At 45.6% G+C, this 22,350-nt stretch overlaps 1 long non-coding RNA gene across 1 annotated transcript in view; it reads right to left on the reverse strand.

Moving 5' to 3' along the window:
- LOC308193895 overlaps nt 1-22,350 on the reverse strand; it is a 57,235-nt gene that overhangs the window by 29,224 nt on the left and 5,661 nt on the right. The window contains exons 4-6 of the long non-coding RNA XR_013950038.1: nt 16,045-16,344; nt 959-1,066; nt 102-264 (exon numbers count right to left, since the gene is read on the reverse strand). This is a non-coding gene — a long non-coding RNA (uncharacterized lncRNA). The remainder of the gene's footprint in view (nt 1-101; nt 265-958; nt 1,067-16,044; nt 16,345-22,350) is intronic.

Raw genomic sequence — 22,350 nt, forward strand, 5'->3', positions numbered from 1 at the left:
GATTTGCTACAGTTTTCCCCTAGCATTACGTTTAGATGAGACTCTGCTGACTTTTGGGATAACGACAAAGTCGTAAGAAAAGTCATTAGGAAAAGGCACACCTTAGTGGACTTCTTGGCCAAGAAAGATGAGTGTGGTTGGCTTTCCCCTGCACGTCACCTTCCAGCCTGCTGTCACTCTGAGCGCCCCGTGGTCCAGTGGGGAGGATGCGGAGGAGGCAAGGCGATGCCGAGCAGATCTCATCACTGAAACACCTGCATTGTGCTGTGGGAAAGGTGAAGGAACAGGATGAACTGAACTGAATGAAGACGAACAGCACTGGCAGCTCACTGCTGCACAATTGCTTACCAGGGCACTTCCTAACTCTGGCTTCGCCAGAGCCAGCCCCACCAAAATCTTCTCTGTTTTATTTCGCTTATTGCAGGCATCATTCGGCTGCCGGCCTACCTTTTATTTCCCTCTCACACAATAAACGTGCCAGTCTTACAGCCCGGAGAATATTGCCCGTCCTGCTGCTGTCCTAGCACTCGGGAGGGCCTGTTCATTTGCAGAAGAATGATTGATGACCACAGAAACCCATTTTCCTTGGGTTTCAAGGTCAGGAGACAAGCTTAGCTGGCATGCAAAGAGCCCAAGCTGAAAAAGGACCATTTCTTTTTTTGACGCACATGCTAAATGTTGCAAATAAATCATATATCCAGGTTTTATTCTTTCAAACTATAATATTCGCAGCAAGGCTAAGAAACCCCACGGCCTTAAATACTATTATTTAACAGGTTACTTAGCACTGCACTCTATGCAGCTCCAGCATCGGGACCACCAGTGCTCAAACTACACGTGTAAAAGGATCTCAGGCATGTCTACCCAAACTGCATTCCCATCTTGGGGTGCAGATATCTCTCCGGAGAGGGAATCAGCTGACATCCCTCCCCACTTGCTGGATGCTGATTTTTCTTACCTTCCCCTCGCAGAAGAACACTTAGGGCTTTTTATTCCCCATCTTTGAGGCAACAGCAAATTAAATAGCTCTAGATCTTTTCGTCTTGCACTTTTTGGAAATGCATCTCTGCAGAGAAAACCAAGAGGACTGGTAAATAACAGCACACTGCCACTGCCCCGGGAGCGGTGATGCTGTATCCAATGCGCTCCCACGTGTCACTTCTTTATACATTGCCATTCATGCTCTGGCTTGTAGAACATGGTGATTGAGTGTTTCCTTCGAGTAAATGTGTGTGTACCTTCTTTACTGAGGCGTACGCGGATGCACAAGGTCTCCTTGAGGACGTAAATTCATTTTCCTGTCTTTTTAGCAAAGTGGCTGATTTTGGTGTCATTAGCTGATCCACGCTGGAACTTCCTTGAGCCATTCGTTGAGGTAAATGTCTAGGCAGGTGAAACTAATGTTTCTCTTTCCCAGCCAGGACGGACCAGTTCATTTACTCAAGCCAGACATATTAAGAGCAGAATTTTACTTACTTTATAGCCAAGAATTTTAAAAAGAGGTGGCCAAGGGGCACTCAGCAAAATCAGCATTGATTTTTCAGCACTGCCTGGAATACAGCCAGGTCTCATGGGGCCAGAGTAAAACGAATACAGGACCCAGTCTTAAAGTGGTTAAGTGGAATGACACACAAAGGCCTGTCAGCCAAAATCAGTTCGGGCAGGTGAGAGGAAATGGGTTAGTAAAGAATGAAAGGACGGGATAATTAACCTCACTTAACATGGGTTTATGAGGGCAAAAGACCCTGTCAAGTTAACGTAATACTAATTTTGGAAAAGTCCTAAGGTCGCTGACACAAAGATTGGCTCCTACTTACACTTTTGTACTTGGGACCACAAGGCACTTTAATCACTGAAGTTTGGAAGCGGCAGAGCACAGTGAGCAGATTTAAAAGGAATTAATTGATGATCCGTGATTTTGGGGGGCATCTTGGGGATTGGGGGATGCTGCTAGTGGGGTCCTAGCACATGCTCACTTGCAATTCTTAGCTACCCTGAAGACAGGAGCAAAGATGCAATGAGAAACTCCCTCCTGCTTTTGGTGCAATGAGTTCAGCCTGGCCCCCACCTGCATGAAGCACACGCCTCCGGCAGCGGTTTCAGCTCCACGGACACTGGGTGCCATATCCACAAGCCCTACATTGCTCAGCACCTTCCCAGCAAGTGACTGGCCTTTGCTGCTGCCTATTTGTTTTCCCCAGCCACCTTCAATAAATGGTGACACGGGGTCCTTAAATGCCCTAAAAGTTCGGCTTTTGAACAAATTAAACCAGGCTCATTTGCTGTTGTCGCATCTGTGAAAAATGCTACTTTTTTTTGCTGCAAACAGCTGGAACAAGTTCAATTGAATTTATATCAGGACTGGGTTTGTTTCTGAGCTGGTGACTCATGTTCTTGTCTATTTCTGATTAAATATTATCCCTATAAATGGCATACACATTTTTTCCTATTTAATTGTCATGGCTGAGGGGATTTAATCTATGCACCAATTCAATAAAATGTTATCATCGACTAGCCACACGAAATGCAATCGGACTGCCATTGCACGCATGGCCACGAGGATCAGACGTGCACTCCTGACTTCAGGGGACGGCATCTGAGACAGGGGTTATGTCACTCAGAAAGACACGAGCAGCTAAAAAATCAAACTGGTGCTGCATTCAGAGCCAGATGTCTGACACAAAAACAAAAGCCATGAGCAGCGAAAGAGTGATCCCAGCACGCTGTGGTATTTAATTGATGCGAGTTTGATGTTCAGAAAATCAGGAGGCAATTTCCACGTATGTGTGTTCACCAGCGGGAGGAAGAGCAGCTGGGGTGCTGATGGCATTATCCCAAGACTTCTGAAGGCAACGGAAGTTATTTTCATGTGCGTCTCTGGGATTCGCCTCATGCCAGGAACTGCAGGTTTTGAGGTGCTCAGGACAAGAGGTTTTGGCTGTTTAATTCTCGTCAGTGAAGCTAGGCATCCAAAAGAGCTCAGCTCCACCTAACGCAGTTCTAACATATTTTTTCAAGTACCTTTATATCAAAATACAGCACGATAAGAGCTGACAAAGGCAATTGTGTTTGTCACTGAAGCCTGCTAGGTTTAGAAGTGCCACTGACGCCACCTCCTTGTAGGAGGGGCATTTTCTTTGGCTATAACAACTGCTCAGGTCCCTGAAGGGGTTTTGAGCCAAGCAGGCTGAGGAATCCCACTGCCCTGTCAACGAGTCTGGGACACCTCCACATATCTGCAACTTGCATTGCACGGGAGTCGCCCACAGCCCATAGAAAAACCTCCCAGCACTCGTTCCTAGTGTTTGTGGAAGCTGCTGGAAGAAGACAGCCCGTTGCCTCTGCATAAAACCAAGCGATAGCGTATTCCTCCCCAAACCGCCTCATCTCCAAATGAGATCAGATTGTTCAGGCTCTCGTATGGCGTGGCCTGGATTTTGCAACTGCAATGCATCAGGAGATAATCACGAGTTAATACAGAGCAATGGTAATGAACAATAAAGAACGCTTTATATAGTTTTATAATCATCATACGGCACCATTATTCCCAAATGCACCCATAAATCTGTCAAAGGAAGCAGCTCTACAGCAGAGACACTTTAATATGTATTTAAAAAACGGGATAAAAGTCGTATCAATCCTTGGCAGACCTAATTTAGCATCACACAACATTTATCATAATCCCAGCAGCGTTAAACTAGATGCCCACTGCACCACAAGCTCCTTTATTGCAGGCCAAAGACAACCGGCACGCTGCACAGACGAGGGCTTGTGAAGGGAAATAAGGCACCCAACACCTCCCTCTGGGCCACAAACCCTGCTAAAGAAAGCTAACGGAGGTCCAGACGCTGCTGGGATTTCCAAAGGACAAAGCCCTAACAAAGCCATTTTAACAAATTAAGGGGAAGCCTGAATGTGGCCCCGGTGGCAAAGGCAGGTGGTACACAAAGAATTTGGCTGCCACCTGGCAAAGTGCTTGCGGTACCATCCAGTGGCGATCACACACACTTGGGGGAAGTTGGATCCAAGATGCGTTTCCCAGCCAAGGCTTTCATAAAAGAGTAAGTGCAGCGCTCACTGTCGGAGAAATTGTAGAGCTGAGAGCTCGGGTTTCCCAAATTAGGCTGTGGAGAGGTGGTTGAAAATTTCCTTACAAGCTCTTACTTGAGAAAAAATCAGCCTCGCAGCTAATCAGATGCTCACATGCACACACACACGGGTCTGTTTTCAGTGAAAAGCTCTGATTTCTCATCTCAGAAGCAGCAAAAAGAAAAGAGCACAGTGCTTCATGGAAAACACATCCCCAGAAGGAAACCAGAAAAGCAGAGCCCTCGAGTCCCACTTCCACCAGGCCCTGAGGAGGCGTTTGGGGATGGAGATATTTGGCCTTTTGCCTGCCTTGGGATCCTGTATGTTTCCCACAGACTGCAACATCACCTACCTGGGACTTGTTGAGTCGTTTCTCCCACTTCTCGTGCCATATACTGAAGGCATGCACAGCATATACGGTGTGCACGAACGCCAAGGTGCTGTGTCACATTTGCAAACATCATTGTGATTTTCACCCCTCCAGCTTGCACCCCTCCTGGCCATCATAATAATCACAGCCATTCCTCCACTTCTCCAGGCTCCCAACCCACAGAAACCCTTATTCTGACTTTCCAGATCAATCCTTGCTTATATTTTTTTAGGATTATTTGCAAACACTGCTGTCTGCTGCTTAAACATCCAAGATACTTCTCGCTAAATATTTTCGCTCCTCGGTTTGTGACCAGAGTCAGAAACCTGGGGTTATTTTAAGCATTTCTCCAAGAGCTGTGTGCATTCAGCAGGCTGAGCAACCTTCAGAAGAGTGATGGAAGTGGAGAACTGGAAGGAACCAAGCCCAGCTTTAAAAATGGAAACCAAAAAAACTGCTAGCACTGCTGCAGGTAATCCAAAAGGCATGCCTGAGCTGCTTCTAATCATATCAGCCCTGCTCCCCAGCGGGAGGCGAGGGAGGAAGCGTGACACAAAACTGACAAACATACCTTTTATTTCGCATCAGCCAGACTACCATGCTGAGAGACGTGATTCCAGCTTTTCTTAGGAAAGCTCGTTCCGGCCTATTGGGAGCATCATTTCTGCAACCCATCAGTGTGATCCCAATTAGAGAGAGCAGCTGAAGCCGGCAACAAGCCCCTCACCAGGGCCGGATCCTGCACCGCAGCCTGCAAACACATTTTGCAGTGCTGTCGCTGTCTCAGCTGGCAATGCATTACCCAAACCTGCCCGCTGGCCCAAATCCAGATTAAGCAAGCCCACGTGTTGCATGGGGATGTCTGCAGGTACCCCACCACCGGCAGCTGGGAGGGACGCTTTCCAGGAAGGGCCACCTCGCTGCAACTCTTCATCCCCGCATGCATTAACAGCCTCACCTTTACAAGACAAAAGGGCACTTTGTCAAGACGGACTAAGTTAGCTGCTTGATCGTTTAATTACCCTTGCTTAATTATTACGGCTTGGATCGCAGAGCTATTGATTTTTCAGAAAGGCTCTCCAGACCTTTCACTGGACTCTACCTCAAAGTGAACTAAAAAGTGTTGGGGAATGAAGTGTGCAATATAAATAATTTAAAGCAGTGTATCATCCACGGGCTACATTAAAAGAGAACGTTGGAATATGAGCTGTGGAAACATCAGTGGAGCAGATATGCTGTCAACCTTTGATTTTCCTACAAGCAAATGTTGTGGATTTCTTTAATGGCCCAGCAAACAGATATCAGAATCTCAGCTATTGTTAAAAAAAAAAAAAAGTTTCTTAGGATTCTGGAACAAAATGTGAAAACAAATATCACCAAAATTCAAACACAAGTACAAAATAAAATAAGATCCAAAGATAGAGAACCATTATTTTGAAAAAGAAACCAAGGTTGTTAGGACAAACCTATCATTTTTCAGTCTACTTCTGACCATTTGAGGTCTGCACTGCAAGTACATCGTTACGAAGGCAACCCAGTGCCTCCCAAGTTCATCAGTTGGTCAAGAAGCTAAAGTCCAAACAAATTTAGCAGAATGGACAGGAAGGGGCAAGATCTTGAGAACACAGCAATGAAAATTCTATAAATCCCTTTCCTGCGATATTTTGTAAAGACTCTTACTACTCTTAAAAATAACTTTGTCACCAAAGGACTCAGCAATGGAATTATGGCATGCCAACAGAAATTACAGCCTGTCAACAGAAGCAAAAACCCTAAGACAAGAAAAGACATTGTAGCAACCTACGGCAGTGGGATATAGCCAAGATGGTTTAATATCGGGAAGTAGGTGGTGCACTGCACCCTTTGAGTCAAAATCAATGGGCCTCAGTTTAGTGATCTGCCCAGAAAGAACATAAATGATAAGGTGTATCAGCACTGGGGTTTCTAATGAATGCTGCTAGCATCACGGCAGGACTTAGGCACACTCAGTCCAGCCGAGCTTTGCAGCCTTCGGAGGGGACACAAGGGGAAAAGGATTGTGCAGTGCCACACGACAAGCCTTATACTCTTTGCTCGCTGAGATACGCAATTATATAAAAATACGGACTCACAGCAGAGAGCCAGTTTGCTTTTAAATTGCCAGTGCTCATAATGGCAAAGTCATATTTGAAAATGTTAAATGAATGACACCTGTGAGTTTAGAAATAGGGAGAGAAAAAAAAAAGATCTCGGTTTGGTGGTTGCAGGGTTTTTCTATACTTTCTCAGCTCCTCATTCTGAGAGAAGAATCCCTTAACAGCGTGGAGCTGGGACAGGGGAGAGTCAGGCTGGGTGTTAGGAAAAGGTTCTTCACCCAGAGGGTGGTTGGGCACTGGGACAGGCTCCCCAGGAAAGTGGTCCCAGCACTGAGCCAGTCAGAGCTCAAGAAGCATTTGGACAACACTCTCAGACATGTGGTTTGGTTTTGGGTGGTCCTGTGCGGATCCAGGAGCTGGACTCGATGATCCTGGTGGGTCCCTTCCAACTCAGGACATTCCCTGATTCTATGATTCAAGACTCTTTTTGTACAATATGAAAACTCACTGAAAATTGGAGCCTGCTCCCTTCAGCACAACTCTGCGTCCAGATGCAAAAGTGAGCGACCTCCCGGCTCTTCGGATCTGCAGACCCCTGCTCTTCAAGCCTGCAGCTGAGGAGCAAGTGGCGATATTCACGGAAGGCCAGAGTCTCCTCTAGTGGAATTATAGGAATTTACAGCTCCCTGGTTTGCCACACATTTGGGGGGAAAATTGCTTTGGCCTCGATCTAACTCCCAAGTAATTTCAAACAGGAATTAGGGATCCCTAAACATGGCAGAGTGAGAGGCTCAAACACAAGTGGAGCAGGGAACTAACTGGAGGAACACCTTCGAGCAGACTGGTCCCTCCTGTACCCATTGCCATGCTGCCCTCGTCGCCCAGGACAGCCCAACAGCCCTAGTCACGTCCTAGAGAAAAGCAGGGGGTTGGAGTTTGGCATTGCCTTCCCAAAGGCACACACTGCGCAAGGGACAAACTCAGTGCTGAGAAACCACAAAGGGCCCAGCAAGGCAAGCAGGGGAAGAGAGGATGGAGTGTCCCACGTGGGACAGGAGAGGACCTACTCCCTAAGGAGGACCATCAAGAGAAGCAGGAAGCTGGAGAGCTGGTATGGAGCTAAGCCTTGTGCAAACTCCAAAATTTCAATATATGTTTCTCTGACTTTAATTCCTGCTGGAAATAAGGCATCCTGGGCATTTGGGATAATCGTACCAATACACGCATTTCTGTCAAGTACTAAGTGGGGGGGTATTATTGAAATCCATCTTTCAAAAAAAACCTATCAAGTGTATAATTATTTATCCTGTGCTTTGGGGAAATTAAAAATACCTACAAAGCTTTTTGAGACATACATGCTTTTTCTTCCAAAAATTTTACATAACTATGCTTTTATATTTGCTGCAGCACGTTCTGTGGAATTACTCTGAATTAAATGGTTTAATCATGGTAAAGTGATAAAAATGGTATCACAGAGCTGTAAATAATGCTAAGAGATAAGGAAAAATATAGTGGATTTCTTTCTCAATTACGGAAACTATTCCAATTTTTAAAAAGCAAAATGTTACTAATTTTTCTTTCTAGGGGAACCATAAATTTGAAACCCTGTGCTTCAAAGGGATGTATTTTTCCATAGACATTTGGGTGCAGAGTGATTGCAAAGAGCTCCTAACATATTCAGCCACCAGTCAGCACCTTCCAGACATCCTTGCTTCAGGCAGCGAGACGTGAAGTTGTAAACCAAACAGCTCCTCCACTTGGCTTCCAGTATGTGTTTCTGAGGAACTAGGCATCTTCTGTCATTACAGGTGGGAAATGATTGCATCCATGCTAATTAGAACCAATTTATTATTATTATCAATTGCTATAATCAACACAAATTGGAAGCTTTCCTTCCTGCCACTCAGCCCCACCTTTTCTACCGAAACCTGCAAGGCATGCTACCTCTCTCAGTAACACGGCTCCAAAAGTAACCTCCTGCCTCCTTTGGCACGTCTTACTGTCCACCTGCTCGTGGCCAGGTAGCAGGTATTCAGTGCCAAAGCCAAGCATGGCTTAAAGCATCGTTATTTTAGGTCCCTCCAGATCTAACGCATCAAAACGATCCGTATATAATCAATATAAAAGACTTAGAGATACACAAAGAGCTATGCATTTGTTTTCATCTTGGTAATACGAAAAGGAAGCTTGTGATATATAGCAAATAACTGAGTAAATTACATCCAGGAAGAATAAAGGTGGCTTGACTCCAAGATTTAGTTGTATTTGGAGTGTGTAGGATGGACTGCAAAAGGCAGTTCAGGAGAACTTGGACAGATGCGCACGCGTACATACAGACGTGAGGGTCTGGGCATGTTTACGCTTGTATTTATTTGCAATAGAAGTAAAAGAATGCACTCCAGCCCATGAAACTGTAATTGATTTGCAGGAATTAGATGAAAAGCTTCCAAACTATGGACTAGAACCATAAACGGGTCTCCGTATGCTGCAAAGCAGCCAGCAAACAGATAAAGAGGGTTTGTTACACGAATGAAAGACTTCAAACCACGAACAGAAAGGTGAAATAATACAGATATTTTTATGTCTATATTATAACACATTATATTCTCTATTTCTGTATCTGTGTATCTATATAAACAATGTAAAAAGCTCATGGTCAGTTTACTCAATGTAACTAACAGAGTTGTGGGGAGCAGAAATGAGTGCCAAACTTCATTTGGGCTGTTCTGTGCAGTGAATCCTAAAAAGCTAAACCCTAAAACTCTCCTAATTGCTCTGCTGTTTGAAGATGACAAATTAAATGACAGAGGCGACAATATTTGAGGCACGCAAAATTCCACTAGCGTCCTTCCCCATCGGCTCATAAAAAACCTTTCCTTTTCTGGGACTTCAGACACAACAGTCGCGAAATACCTGAGAACCTTCCTAAATACGGACTCTCTTCTTCACACCGAAAGCTTATCTACATCAAAAGCAAAGACTCCCAGACAGAGACGTAAGGAAAGCCAGCTAGATTTTTTAAAACTGATCTTTTGGCACCTTGTAGTCCCTACTCAGATTTCATTCATCCCTCATTTTTTTGACTCGGCCAGATAACGCGTCTCACACTCGGACTCTGGCAGACTGAGGGACATGCCTGAAAGCGGAGCACCAGTGGTGCAGGTGGCCTTTGTAGGTAGAGGTGGCTGTGTCTTGAATGCTAATTTCCGCTTTACAGCCTGCGACCGAATGCCAGAACAGACCTGTTTTCTTTTCTCTTTAGTAAGAGGGAAAACCACACATGCTCTTGCTGGAAGGAGGCCAAGCGGCGCCAAGCGTGCGGCAGGTAACTGGCAGCGAGGCAACTGGAGCTAGCACGCAGGAGACAACTTTCATGCTCTTTCGGAGCGAGCAAGGATTATGCCAAGCCCTAATGTTCCGTATGAAGGAAATGAAATCACTCAACATATTTTACAGCTCAGGGAAAAACGTTGCTTCATTTTTCCTCAAATGAGGTATTTAGCTCTGTTAGCAGGACGTTATTAGATTTATTATCATGTCAAGTCCAGGAGAGCTACCAGTTTAACTCTTAATGCAGCCAAGGCGCAGTTCGGAGGGAGGAGGAGAGAGAGCACACAATTGAAGTGGGCAGGAATTTTGTTAAAATATGTTAACAACTCTGACTGAGCCAAGCTGGTAAGGCACATTAAGAGAATGCAATTATCTCGATGGTTTGGAGGGAGATACAAGACTAGAAAATATCATTCCAGTTAGAGACCTGCATACCATTTTGCATAGCGAGGTTAACATCCAGAGAACAGAATAATGTTACAGCTCCCACCTCAAAGCAAGCAAAACTGTTTGGGGCCCGTATTTGGAGATTTGGAGATGCACACTGTTTTCAAAAATTGCTTGGGCTCTGAATTTAATGTGATTTAAATCCCTAAAGTGCACTGCATCTCCTTAGCTGTGCTGTGTTTTAAATGCTGCAGGTCCCGAGCCCAATACCTATAACTCTCGCTGAGCAGTACCTTACTCCACCACTTCCACACATTTCACTGTTATCATTTGTGTAGTAACACATAATATCCAGAAGCACATTCTGCTCACCATCACAGCTTGCCACCGCATCCATCTCGAGAGCTAGGGAGGAGGAAACAAAGGGTTTCCAATAATACCTTGCTGGTTTGCACATTTTTAAGCACAGTGTCCCACGGTACCCTTTTAGTATACCTTACAGCATCGGTGAATGCTGTGACAGGTCCTTGCATCACCATAGTAACACTGGGATTCTGTAAGGGACAAGGCTGGTAAAAAAAAAAAAAAAAGAATTAAACAACAGGCTGTAGCTGAAGATTAGGAGGTGAAGGAGCCAATTTAATGCTTAAGGGAGCAAAAGCAGGAAAACGCAACACCGACAGACCCAAGTTTCCCTGGCTGCCACCAGTCACCAGCTGTTCGCCACAAGAGTTAACCAGAAGAGTTGTGTCTGATAGCATGGCTTGCACAATGCAATGCCCACGGATCCTGAGCTCCCTCACCAGTAGGAGCTGCTGTAATAGGAAAGAGGGAGCAAGGGAAAGAGGGAGCAATAGGAAAGAGGGAGCAAGGGAAGCCAAAAGCACCCAGCACTGGCAAGGTAGCACGAAGGACAGTCTCAATTGCTGTTGCCCAGTGGCTCTGCAAGGCGCTTTCTGCCTTTGGGATGAAAAATCAGCACCACAAGTCTCCAGCACTTTACAGCCCAGTGATACAAAACCCACGGCACCTCTTGTGCCAGCTCAGTGTGTCAGTGCACGGTGCGCTGTTTGGCAAGGTGCATCGGTCTACAGTGCACCTACAGATAGACAGATATGCAGATGCCGAGTCTGAAATGCTCAACGTGTGGCATTTAACTCAAGAAACAAAGAGAATGATCCCGCTTTTACAGACAGCTCTAAAATCATCCGCTTGCAGGACTCAGGTGCTTCGCATCCTTGAGTGTTTTCCAAAAGGCTCAGAGAGCAGATACTGGGCTGCTAACCGATCTGAAAAGCAAACATGCTAAGCACGGGGAGAGGGGAAAACAGGACTAATCAAACCCCACGAACGTGCTTGATGGTTTCCACAGCCAGGGCATCTTTCTGAGTGACAGACAATTCATCTTTCACCAGCTCCCATTGCCTAGAGATCACTTTCTTGGTTGTTTTCAGCTAAACCTACATAAACCCAAGTATTTTCGAACAGGAAACCAGATGTGATGGGGCCTGCCCCAGCCTGTGACAGCGACACGTGGGTTAATTATGATTGATGCCACGTCACTCTTCATAAAGCACCCACTTGCCACATCAGGTATTTTAATGTCATTTGTGGAGAGACGCCAGAAACCGAGGTCTGGGGTCAAGGAGAAAGGGACAGCAGTACGAAATACCCAATTAAGCTTCCCCCACCGTGCCAGGAGAAGGAAATAAAAATACGCATTAAGCACAAGCCACGCGGTGATATTTTCCTTGTGTTTTCTTGCTGCCTGTTGCCCCCAAGTGCCATTGCCACCCATGCTGAGGATGCCCTATCCAAGCTGCAGGCTGCCAGGGTTGAGCTGTGGCACCACGCGGGTAAAGCCAGGAGGGGGACGTGGGGCCACTGGGACTTCTGGGGACTGCCGAGGGCTGGGGAGCTGGTGAAAACCACAGCAAGAGAGCAAGAACTGTAGAAACAGCAGCATTTCAGGCGTGGCTTTGCTGCACTACTAATATCGCTCCTCCAGGGGCTACATGTGGATGAAGCATCTCTGCTTTCTAAAGGCAAACGCTAAGAAGTGCATATATACGTGAATCTGCGTGCAAGCATTTTTCTCACTTCTATCCAGCCATGGATATACGTGGTGCGCACCCAGGTGGAGGAAAACAGATCCCCATGCTGAAGCACTGGCTGGTTTAGGATGGAAGAAATGCCTCAGTCTGGTATTTCACCAAAAATAAGACGCAAATACCCACTTCAAATGGGTTCACCAACACATGGCGCACTTCACGTGTCTTCTAATCCCCTCAAGACCAGCTTTCAAGCCTTTTTTTTTTTTTTTCAATTTCTTTTTTCCTGATTGACAAGACCAAGTTCAGCTCCAGCCTGTGGTCTCAGGCAAGGTACATGTCTCTGCCACCCATCCGGCGAAGGGTCAGATACATCTGAGACACTGAAAACGAGCTAGTGCTGCTGTGCTGGAAAATGGTAGCAAAAATAAGAGCAAGTGAGGTGCAGGTGAGCCAGGGAGGAAAGCCTAGGCACAGCTGCCTGCTTTACCTACTCCCAGTTTTGTAGCGTTTTTGAGTTCGGTAGGGCTTCATGGGTGACAGCAGTAGCTGTCTTCTTGTGTGAGTTACATACGTGGACAAATGGTAAATGAACTGATGTGCTTCTCTTTATCTATTTTATGAGTTAGACCAACCTACTGTATTTTAATGAAAAATCAAGATAATAAAGCTCATAAATGAATAAAGGCAATAGTGTCTGCAGAGCCTGGTATTGAATGAGCTGGCTAATTTCATGTGTGAGGTTATTTATCCTCCTGTTCCAGTGTCACCTCTTTTTTTTCTCCTATTCAAACTACTGAGAGCCATTTCAAGGAATGAAGTAAAAACAAGGAGCCCTAAAATGGGTTTGCTCAGGCGTCACTGCTGGCTACAGCTCTCAGCTCAGTGCTGGGACAGAAGGAGCTATCAGACAGCCCAGAAAGCTTTTGCACATTATTTTGAAGTCATCTGCATGCCATTAAGCATAATCAGAGACCAGGTGAAGAACCCTCTTTGCTAACTCCTATGTGTCCTCAACTTGAGTTATCCAGATCACTTTAGCTATGTCCAGCAGTAGGTATCTGCAGAGCTGCTAAGGATGCCTTTTTTCATTAAAAATGGCATGCTTTGGATTTGGGGGAGTTGGATTCAAAATGGTGCGCGCGTCTGTACGGAGGAGGAAGCTCCTCAGGGTGTTCCCCCAGGTGAGACTTGATGGCTCCGCCACAGGGAGATGGGCGGCACTGGGTGAGTCTGGGGGAAGCAAGAGGGCTGTGAAGGTGCACCCAGCCTTTCCCAGCCAGCCCCTTGCACCTCTGCAAAAAAGCATGCGTGTGGGGGTGCAGGTGCCACCACATGATACTTCCTCACCTGCCCCAGCAGCACATCAGCATCTTAATTTGGGTATTTCTTCGCAAGTTCAGATGTTGGCTTGGTCTGCTGAAACTCAGCGAATAAAGAATAAAGTTCCTGTCTCAAAGTGCACCTTGTCCACGCGTTTCTCCAACTAACTTTTCAAGGCTTTTTCTCCTACCTTTGCAACCCTGATGTTCCTCTGTGGTGAAATGATCAGCACTGAAATGTGGGATCGTTTCTAGCAGATCATCTGGGTGGGGTGGGGTGGAGGGGAAATAAACAACTTTCACATTAGTTGCAGAGAAGTGCACAAATGAATTACCCGCTGTTTTCAGCCAGTCATGAATAATTCAAATTCCCCTGTGTCGGTGGATCTAATTAGTAATCATCCAAACTATTCCTGAATTATCTAGTTTAGAGTTACTCGCATAGCAACGACATTCATTTCCGATAGGATTATTAATCCATTTGCCAGTGTGAGATTGCCAGGGCAGAGGCAGTGGGAAGCCATACCATCAGTTAATGTTATTAATGTTTCTTTAACAATTAACCTATCCAGTGTTCAGGGACAAACAGCATATGTCATGCAGAGAGATATTTTTAAAGCTCTGTGGATACGTGCCATACATCCTGCTGATTCGGCCACCTTGAAACGCAAGGAGCTGTCATTAGCGAAGGCTTGACCCTGAATGTGCAAATTGCATAGGAACCGGGAGAAAATATGAAATAATAGAGTTACCTAGACCTCATAGCAATAGCCGAGGTGCAAATCCACTCCAAAAAGCAACTTTGCAAATCCGAGGCCCACTGGAGTGCTCTCCACTGATTCCCGATTGAGTGAAAGAAGGAATTTTTGTGGTTTTCCCCTATTGCTGATTTAAGAGCTCCCAAAGGCAGCCCATGTCCGGAGCTCACTCGAGAGGTCCCTTCCCACCACACCCAGCCCGTGACTCTGCGGTCAGCTCTTCTGAAAAAGAAAATGCCAGGTTAGCATGCCTCAAAAGACAGCATAGCTGAGATGTGTGAGGAAGCTGTACATTTTAATATAATCCAGTAAATAATGAGCGTTTCATGAGCTTTCCCCCCTGTCCCAGGTACTCATAGTAAAACACCTGCTTCGACACTGCTCTGGAACTATGCGAGGTTGGGGTGAGACCTTTGCTTAGGGCAAATCATCCCCCATCTATTACTGTGGGATTTTCATATCTTATTTAGAAACATCTGGCGCTGATGCTTGTCACAGATGGGATACTGGGTTAGATGAAGCTTAGATCACACAAAAACATGTTCCCAAACTTGCTTATTTTTAAAGGGACTTTTAAAGCAAACTGATCCAGCATCCCCTTCAAATATAAGCTACCAGACAGGCAGTGCCAGCTTGCAGAAAGCTAGCAGTTTGATGTCCCATAGAGAAGCCCTTGCTCTCAGCCAAGCAGCGTTCAGGTCCCTGCGTAGCCCATTGCCACAGCCCACTTCCCTGCATAATCCAAAACTGTTGCTAAACCAAGATTCGTACAGCTAAATAGCAGGAGGGATGTGTCTGGGGGGAGCTACTAGACCTAACTCTGCCGTGGGTTGAAGCACAGTCACCAAAGGGAGTCACTCTAGAGTGCCAGCCGCCATGGCTGCAGATACCAGCAACCCACTACTCTTCCTTTTATTTCACTCCCTATCATTTTAAAAGGGTTTTGAGACAAATCTCGCTTTCTTAGTCACTTTGGGGGCTTCACTGAAAACTGATGTTAGCAAGAACACCACATAAAATATCTTTAAAATCAGTAAAACCTAATGGTGGAAAGACAAAGGAGAATTGAGCCTTTACCAGCTCAGGAAAATCAAAAGACCTGTCATTAATTAGAATTGCGAATGCTTTCTCATTAGCACAATATGTTGTGCTGGAGCTGGCCATGTGGAAAAGTTCTGCATGACAGAATAGCATGGGAGAGAGCACAGCACAGCTTTTTTTTTAAAAACAAATAAATAAATAATTTGGTGCCACCAAAGGAAAGGAATAAAGTTGTAAACATATTTCCCAGACATCAGCTAACAGCAGGAGTTTACAGTTTTTCTGCAGTGGCCAAGTATAATAAAATTGATCTGTTGACTATACAGATCCATAAAATAGTTTACACAGAGTTAGACTTATTGCCAGTTGGATCAGAAACAAAATTCTTCCTAAAGAAAGTGGCCTTGTAAGCATCCTTTTTCCATTACACATCACGGCAACTGCTGGGTAAATGAGGGCCAGGTTTCCAGAGTTCAGCACTTTGGGGTATTCTGCTTTCAAACACTGCTCGAGGAGCACGTGTAGGACAGTGGGTGAGCTGGAAAGGACTGGAAATCCCTTGGACAGTCTCCCCACAGCAGGAAATGCAGATTGTACCCATGAGCCCGGCATTGCACTTACCCTGGCAGCACTGACTGGATGCAGGGGACCTCAGACACGAGTCTGCTCTTCTCTTTTGGCAGAAGCAGCAACGGGAGATGCTCCCTCTAGCATCCCTGGGAAGGTGACAGGATGGGGAACCAGAGGCACAAACCCCTTAACCCACCACGGGCGCCAGTGCCCAGCAGCTAAGGCATGCGGCCTCCAAGTGTCGCTGTCCCCAGGCTGAAGCAGATCTTCGTGCAGATCAGACCGTGTCCCTTAGACAAACCCCACCAGGCCAGGCTTTCAACATCATCTCTGCGTGTAGCCGCTTCTGGCCTGTTATTAGGAATAAATGAAATGAATCTTAGAAAGAACTCTTTAAAAAAAAAAAAAAACGTCAATTCCAATACACAGTTCATAAACTTAACCCAGGAATCAGATCACTGCAGGTAGACACACATCTGAGCTAGGAATCAAGGAGCTTTTCTCACAAAAGCTTTGGAAAAGGAATATTTGGGCACAGAAATAGTGTTATGAATCCATCCCTGTGTGGACAGAAACACTCGTATCTCCATTGCACACATGTGGTTAAATGGCCTGTGGGCAGCCAGCACAGAGCAAAAAACTCAACCCGAGGCTCCAAAATCCCTGGCTAATGCCCTAAACACTGGAGTAGCCAACAGGCTACTGCCGGCCTCCTCCCCAATATTAGTCTCACAACTTATAAAGAAAATCAATCTATAAAGTATGCAAAACCGAAATTCATTCTTTCACTACGCAACGTACGCAAAATCCTCCCCGACACGCTGGCATTTGGTTTCAGATACGCCAAGGTTAATAGCCATAATGTAAAATCGTTATCTGCAGCCGAGTATTAATTAGGGCCCTCATGTACAATGCATTCACAATTTGCATGCAAAGAGGGCTGCAGCGCTTCTCCATGGGAGGCCGGCAGTGGGTTAGAGCTAGCAGAGAGCTAGAAGACTTTGGGAGAAGCCTCGCCAGATGCCCCTCTCCTGCCTCGCGTGCCGGGGAAAAAGCAGGTTTTTTGGGTCCCCTCTGTTGAATCCATGCAGGGTTCAATCATTTGCACTGCCCTGGGGCACAGGAGCCCTGCACGCAGCAGGGATGTGCCTCAGCACCGGCTGCTTTCACCCAACCCACACCAGGCACATTTCAAAGCCTCCTGACACTGGTTTTTGTGGCTTGAAGGGCTGTGTGGCTTTGGAACAACGCTGTTTTGATAGAGAAAAAGTCTGATATATTTATTGCTGTTATTATCAGAGCGGGTCGGTCCCCAAGACTCTCAGATCATTCAGCAGAAGCCACCTGCACAAGTCTCAGAGGAGGACGGAAAACAATTTTTATGTCATTTCTGCAAGTTTTATCACTTTGAAGTGCCTCACAGCCCCACGCACAGCACTTGAACCTCCAGTCTCACAGGGCGGCTCTAGGAGAAAGCCACCAACCTCTCCCTGGGGATGAGAAACCCACCCAGCTTCAGGTCGGGAGCCCACCTCCTCCTCGCTCTCCCATTTGTGCCCCACTGGATGAGAAATGCCAGCTGGGTTTGTAGCTACCAGCTGCGGTGATGCTGCTGAGCTTGGTGTGTGACAGTGCTTTGGCTTTTAAAAATATAGGAGATGGCCGTGTGCTCACGTGTTCAGACTTTTTATTTATTTATTTTCCCAATCTGTATCTTTTCCATTCTTTAGGGGTTACGGGCTTGGGTTTCAGTGGTTGTTTTCCTTGAAAAATAAACACTTTCTAAACAACACTCGAAGTTTAAAAAAAAGAACACATTTTCCCAAACGACTGCTTTCCACATCCAAAATGGGTCCTATGTTTTTAAGCAACCACGATGCCCACCTAGATGTCTCAGTGTGATTAGGTCTTTATAAATGCTCACTGAGGTCACAAAACCACAAGAAAAGGAGCTAGACAGGAGACTGCAAGCCCATCACATCTCCCCTCTCCTCCTAAGGCAAGCAGATCTCTGTCCCGATGGATGATACACACCACCAGGCTGAAGGACACACACATTCATAAGACTATTAAACTCACAGATTTTCGGTAAGATTGGCAAAGAAACCTGGGAAAGGCACTCCTTCAGAAGAAAGCAGCCTTCCTTATTTTGAATCCCGGAGAAGAAATCAAGACCTCCTATCTTGGCTTTCTTCCGAACTGAGGAAGGTGCTAGCAACTTGCACGGATCCTTGGGACAGATGCTCAGGATTTGGCTGGGGTGAATTTGAGGCTCTTATTAATGTGATCCATCACCAAGCCAATGGTTAACGCATCAGTCTATTTACAGAGGCTTGCTGCCGAACTCCAGAAATAAACGATGGCTGAGCAACTTGCAAATTGCTGGGTACAGTCAGCGAGGCAAAAATCAATAGTCCCTCTAGAAAATTCTGTCTCTAATCAGGTCTGGATTCGATACGATGAGGACAAAAACATTTTCTTCTGGTGTTTTTCGGCTACATGCGATGGAGATTGCTCACATTAGAGCCTTGACAGCAGGGACAGGGATGCTGGCAAATGGTGCTGGCAAAGCTGGGTGCCTCTAAGCTTTGTGTGAGACCCACGGTGACTGGCCCACGAGTTTTAAGATGGAGTTTGACAGCCACAAAAGGAGGTAAGTACAGTGGAGTTGTATGCAGTCGGGGGAGTTAAATCATGACCACCCCCTTGCCCTATTCCCCAGCTAGCTTTTATTTTTTATCAGAGCACCGGGAAGAAAACCCAGATGTCAGGTGTATTCTACCCATTGCAGGTGCCAACAAATATTTATTCAAATGCTTTTTCTACCTCCTAATCATCACCAGAGCTCACTCCCTGGCTCCTTTTGGAGCTCCTTTTCCTCCCCAGCCCTGACCTGGTAGACAGCAAACAGTGGTGCAGCTTCAGCCAGGGCTCAGACGGCTGCGGGCTGAGATTCCAGCCAGTGAGGGCTGATGAGAAACCAGGAAAAATAAATCTCTGCCTGGAGATGCCTGCCTAGCTCATCACCTGCTGAGCAATGCCTCCCCAGGGACCTCTTTGACTTTTTAAGGATTTGTTTTATTTTTCCTTTAATAATGAGCATGCAGATGTTCCACGTTTCAAATTACTCCCATTCCCTTCTCTCTTCCCTCTGTTTTCTCTTTCGTTTCCAGCACGTTTAGGCAGGGCAAGCACTTGAGACAAAGCAAAGCTGAAGGTCGAAGGCCTCCCATCCTTGAACCCCAGGAAAAGAAAAGCGCATCCCTGCGACACTGCTCCCTTCCCCAGTGACAAATCCCTGTCCCCTTCCCCCTTTGGGCCACGACCTGCTACCATAATACAATAATACCAATGGAAAAGTCCAAAAGTGCAGTCACACTTCCCTAACGCACGTACACTTAACACTTTTTAAGGCAAAAGTTGTCAGTAATAGGAGCTTCAAAGAAGTTGCACGTCTCAATAAAAGGCCTTCCTTTTAACAGCAGCAGTTGCTGCTGGGAGCTCTGCAGTTTTTCTTTTAATTCAGCCATCATGATAAATTGCCTGAATATTCTCATTTTTATACTCAGAACCTATTCCCTATACCAAATTCCGCTCTCATTTCTACCCGGAGTAACTTGAAATAATGGACTCACCTCATTTATCTCGATAAGTTTAGAGTTGTACAGCTAATCTTTTTGAATAAGAGCTATTGAAGCATTTTTCAGCATATATATTCTGTAAAACTGGGTTTGTCTTCAGCAATTAAATTTAAAAAAAAAACTGTAGAGTTTGTTGTTGTTGTTGTTTTAATGGCCTGCATCGCTGCCATATTTGCAGTGTCTTGGGCTTTTGGCTGCTCAGAAGTGTTTTCATAACCCCTCCTGGTGATAAAAATAATCAATTGCGCACATCAGCAGAAAAAAAATAATAATAATTAAAAAAAAAGCTTATTCAAAATCTCACGATTTCCTGGAAAATTTGGACCACAACTGGAGACAATCTACTTAACTACTTGAAATGCTATACCCTGCTTTGAAATACCTCCCTCCTCAGGCCATGTTTATAAGTCTTATTGTGTTACCTACTTAACAAAAACGAAACATGAGATTTTCCCAGCTTCATGAGAAAAAGATGCCAAGAGGACAGAGACCCCAGTAAGTCCTTAAAGAGTGAACACTGGGATTCGATATTGTGACCCAAATTCGTACTTGATTCTGTGAGTATCTGTGGGATTTACTGCCCCATAACACACTGCAAATGCATTCCAGATTTACAGACTTATTTTTCAGGGTATTTGTGAGAATATTATCCTGGGTTTGCTTTCTTTTTAATGTATTCTCCAGCACACCCAGGAGTGCCCGCGAAGCTGCAGAGCTGCAGAAGTCTTTCCTGGAAGGAGATGATCCATCAGAGCAGACCTCTGCACTCTGCCTGAGCTTTGCAAAACTACCTGGGTCAGTGATAATTATTATCAAAGTAAATTATATTCTCTGTCATATCACATCTCAATTAACCAAGCAGCCATAATCACCTTACGTCTCGCTGGGGCCCTGAGTAGGCAGTTTGCTGTTTGCAGCTGGGAGATGAGATAGGTGCCCACGCAGCCGTGAGAAATGTCCTATTGTTTAGCTACCCTCGATCCATTTCGAAGGCGGTAAATGGCCAACAGCGTACCCATTCGGCTGTTTTCTATAACCTTTCTCTCTCTACAACCTGATTATCACAGGCATTCTGCTTTCCTCCTCTGTCCATCATTTCTCCAAGCATAGGCATCATGCACCAGCTTCCAGATGTAATCTCCCACAGGTCCCCATCATGACCAATCAGCAGAGGTAAGGGAAGGCAAAGCAGAAGTTTCTGGTGCATAAAAAGCAGCTCTAGGACACGAAAGTGCCTCCCATCTCAGTGCACCTCAACTTACACCTCCACGAGCCAAGCTTCCTCTGAACACATCAAGACTGCTTCAGCGTAGTCTTGTGCCTCTTTCTGCCTGGGCTGTCGCCTGGCTTTGGGGGATCAGAGCTGCTGAAATCAAAATGTTTATAAGCAACCTGCAGCAGAAGCCCCACAGACAGCCAGTCAGCCCAATGTCATCCTTCCGCTGCTTGTAAACAATCTCCATGAGAGCAAAAATAAAAGCTAACAAATGGTAAACTTTTGTAAATACTTTTGATCATTACTCACTGGACTCATAAATCTTTCACACATTAGACAGTCAGACTAACAGGACACACAAATTTTGCTCTTAGTGCCATAAATCTCTCTCACGTTTTTTTCTATGGCCATAATAATAGAATTATTGTTGCTTTCGTTTCCTCCCCTATTCTGTGTAATTAATCTCGATGTGTTGCTGTGCACATCTAGAGACAGTACATTCCGTGTCTGCCCATTTGTATTTTCTTCAACAGCCAGTCCCATCTGAGTTAATATATTGTGTTTTATTATATATAACCACTGCCCATAACTCAGATAGAACACAACACATTTTCATTTTGTTGCCCCATTATTTTTGCAGTAAGTCGATACGATATGAGGTGAAGCGTGCCTTGCTCAGCACTTATTGATCTGTCTGTTTACTCATTGCTTACATCAAAACACCACTTGTCAGCTCTGGCTCTGTTATGATTATCTTATCATGCAGGAAAAGACAGACTCAAAGACTAAATGCTAGTCGCCATCCAAGGTCAGCTGATGGCAAAAACCAGCCCAAAGGGTTTTCAGCTAGGCCGAGATAAGTAACTAGCACCTCAGGATCAAGTCTCCTTCTTATTAAAGGTGCCTTTACAATGCAGTTGGGAAGAGTGATTCAAGCAGCTCCAGCCAGTCCTTGCAGCTCAATGTAAGGGTGATGACAGAGGCACAGTACCCAACACTGACAGAGATCCTATGGAGCATAAATGAGGGGCTGTCTTCATTTTTCGGTAGAGAAAGGAGCTATGCGTGTTCTTCAAGCTCATCCATCTTGCTATAAGCAACGCCAGCCTCATGGGAGATTGCAGTGAAGCAGAGGTGCTGTGCATTAGTTGGGGCTTTTTCCTTCAATAAGCGCCCTGCGCACTGGAAAACCACAGCCCCGCTTGGCGTGGAGGACATTTCACCAAGTTGTCTGTCATTGTGGCACGTCAATATCACTTTGGACTGAGACCAAATGTCCAACATTATGTCACCTCTGGCAAAGTGGCTGCATACTCAATGCACCAAGATAGCATTTGGAGCTCATCCATCTAGCCCTGACCCCATACGATGCCACATCAGCAACAAAAAATCACTGCACCCTCTTCCCTCTGTTTCTAAATGATATGCTTTCCCTCTCTCTCCTGCAGACCGCTGCTCTTAAGTTGTTAAGGAGCTTTGAAAAATATGTTTGGAAAGGCA

Source organism: Anser brachyrhynchus (genome assembly GCF_964034855.1).
Source record: "Anser brachyrhynchus genome assembly, chromosome: 4".
Lineage (NCBI taxonomy): Eukaryota > Metazoa > Chordata > Aves > Anseriformes > Anatidae > Anser > Anser brachyrhynchus.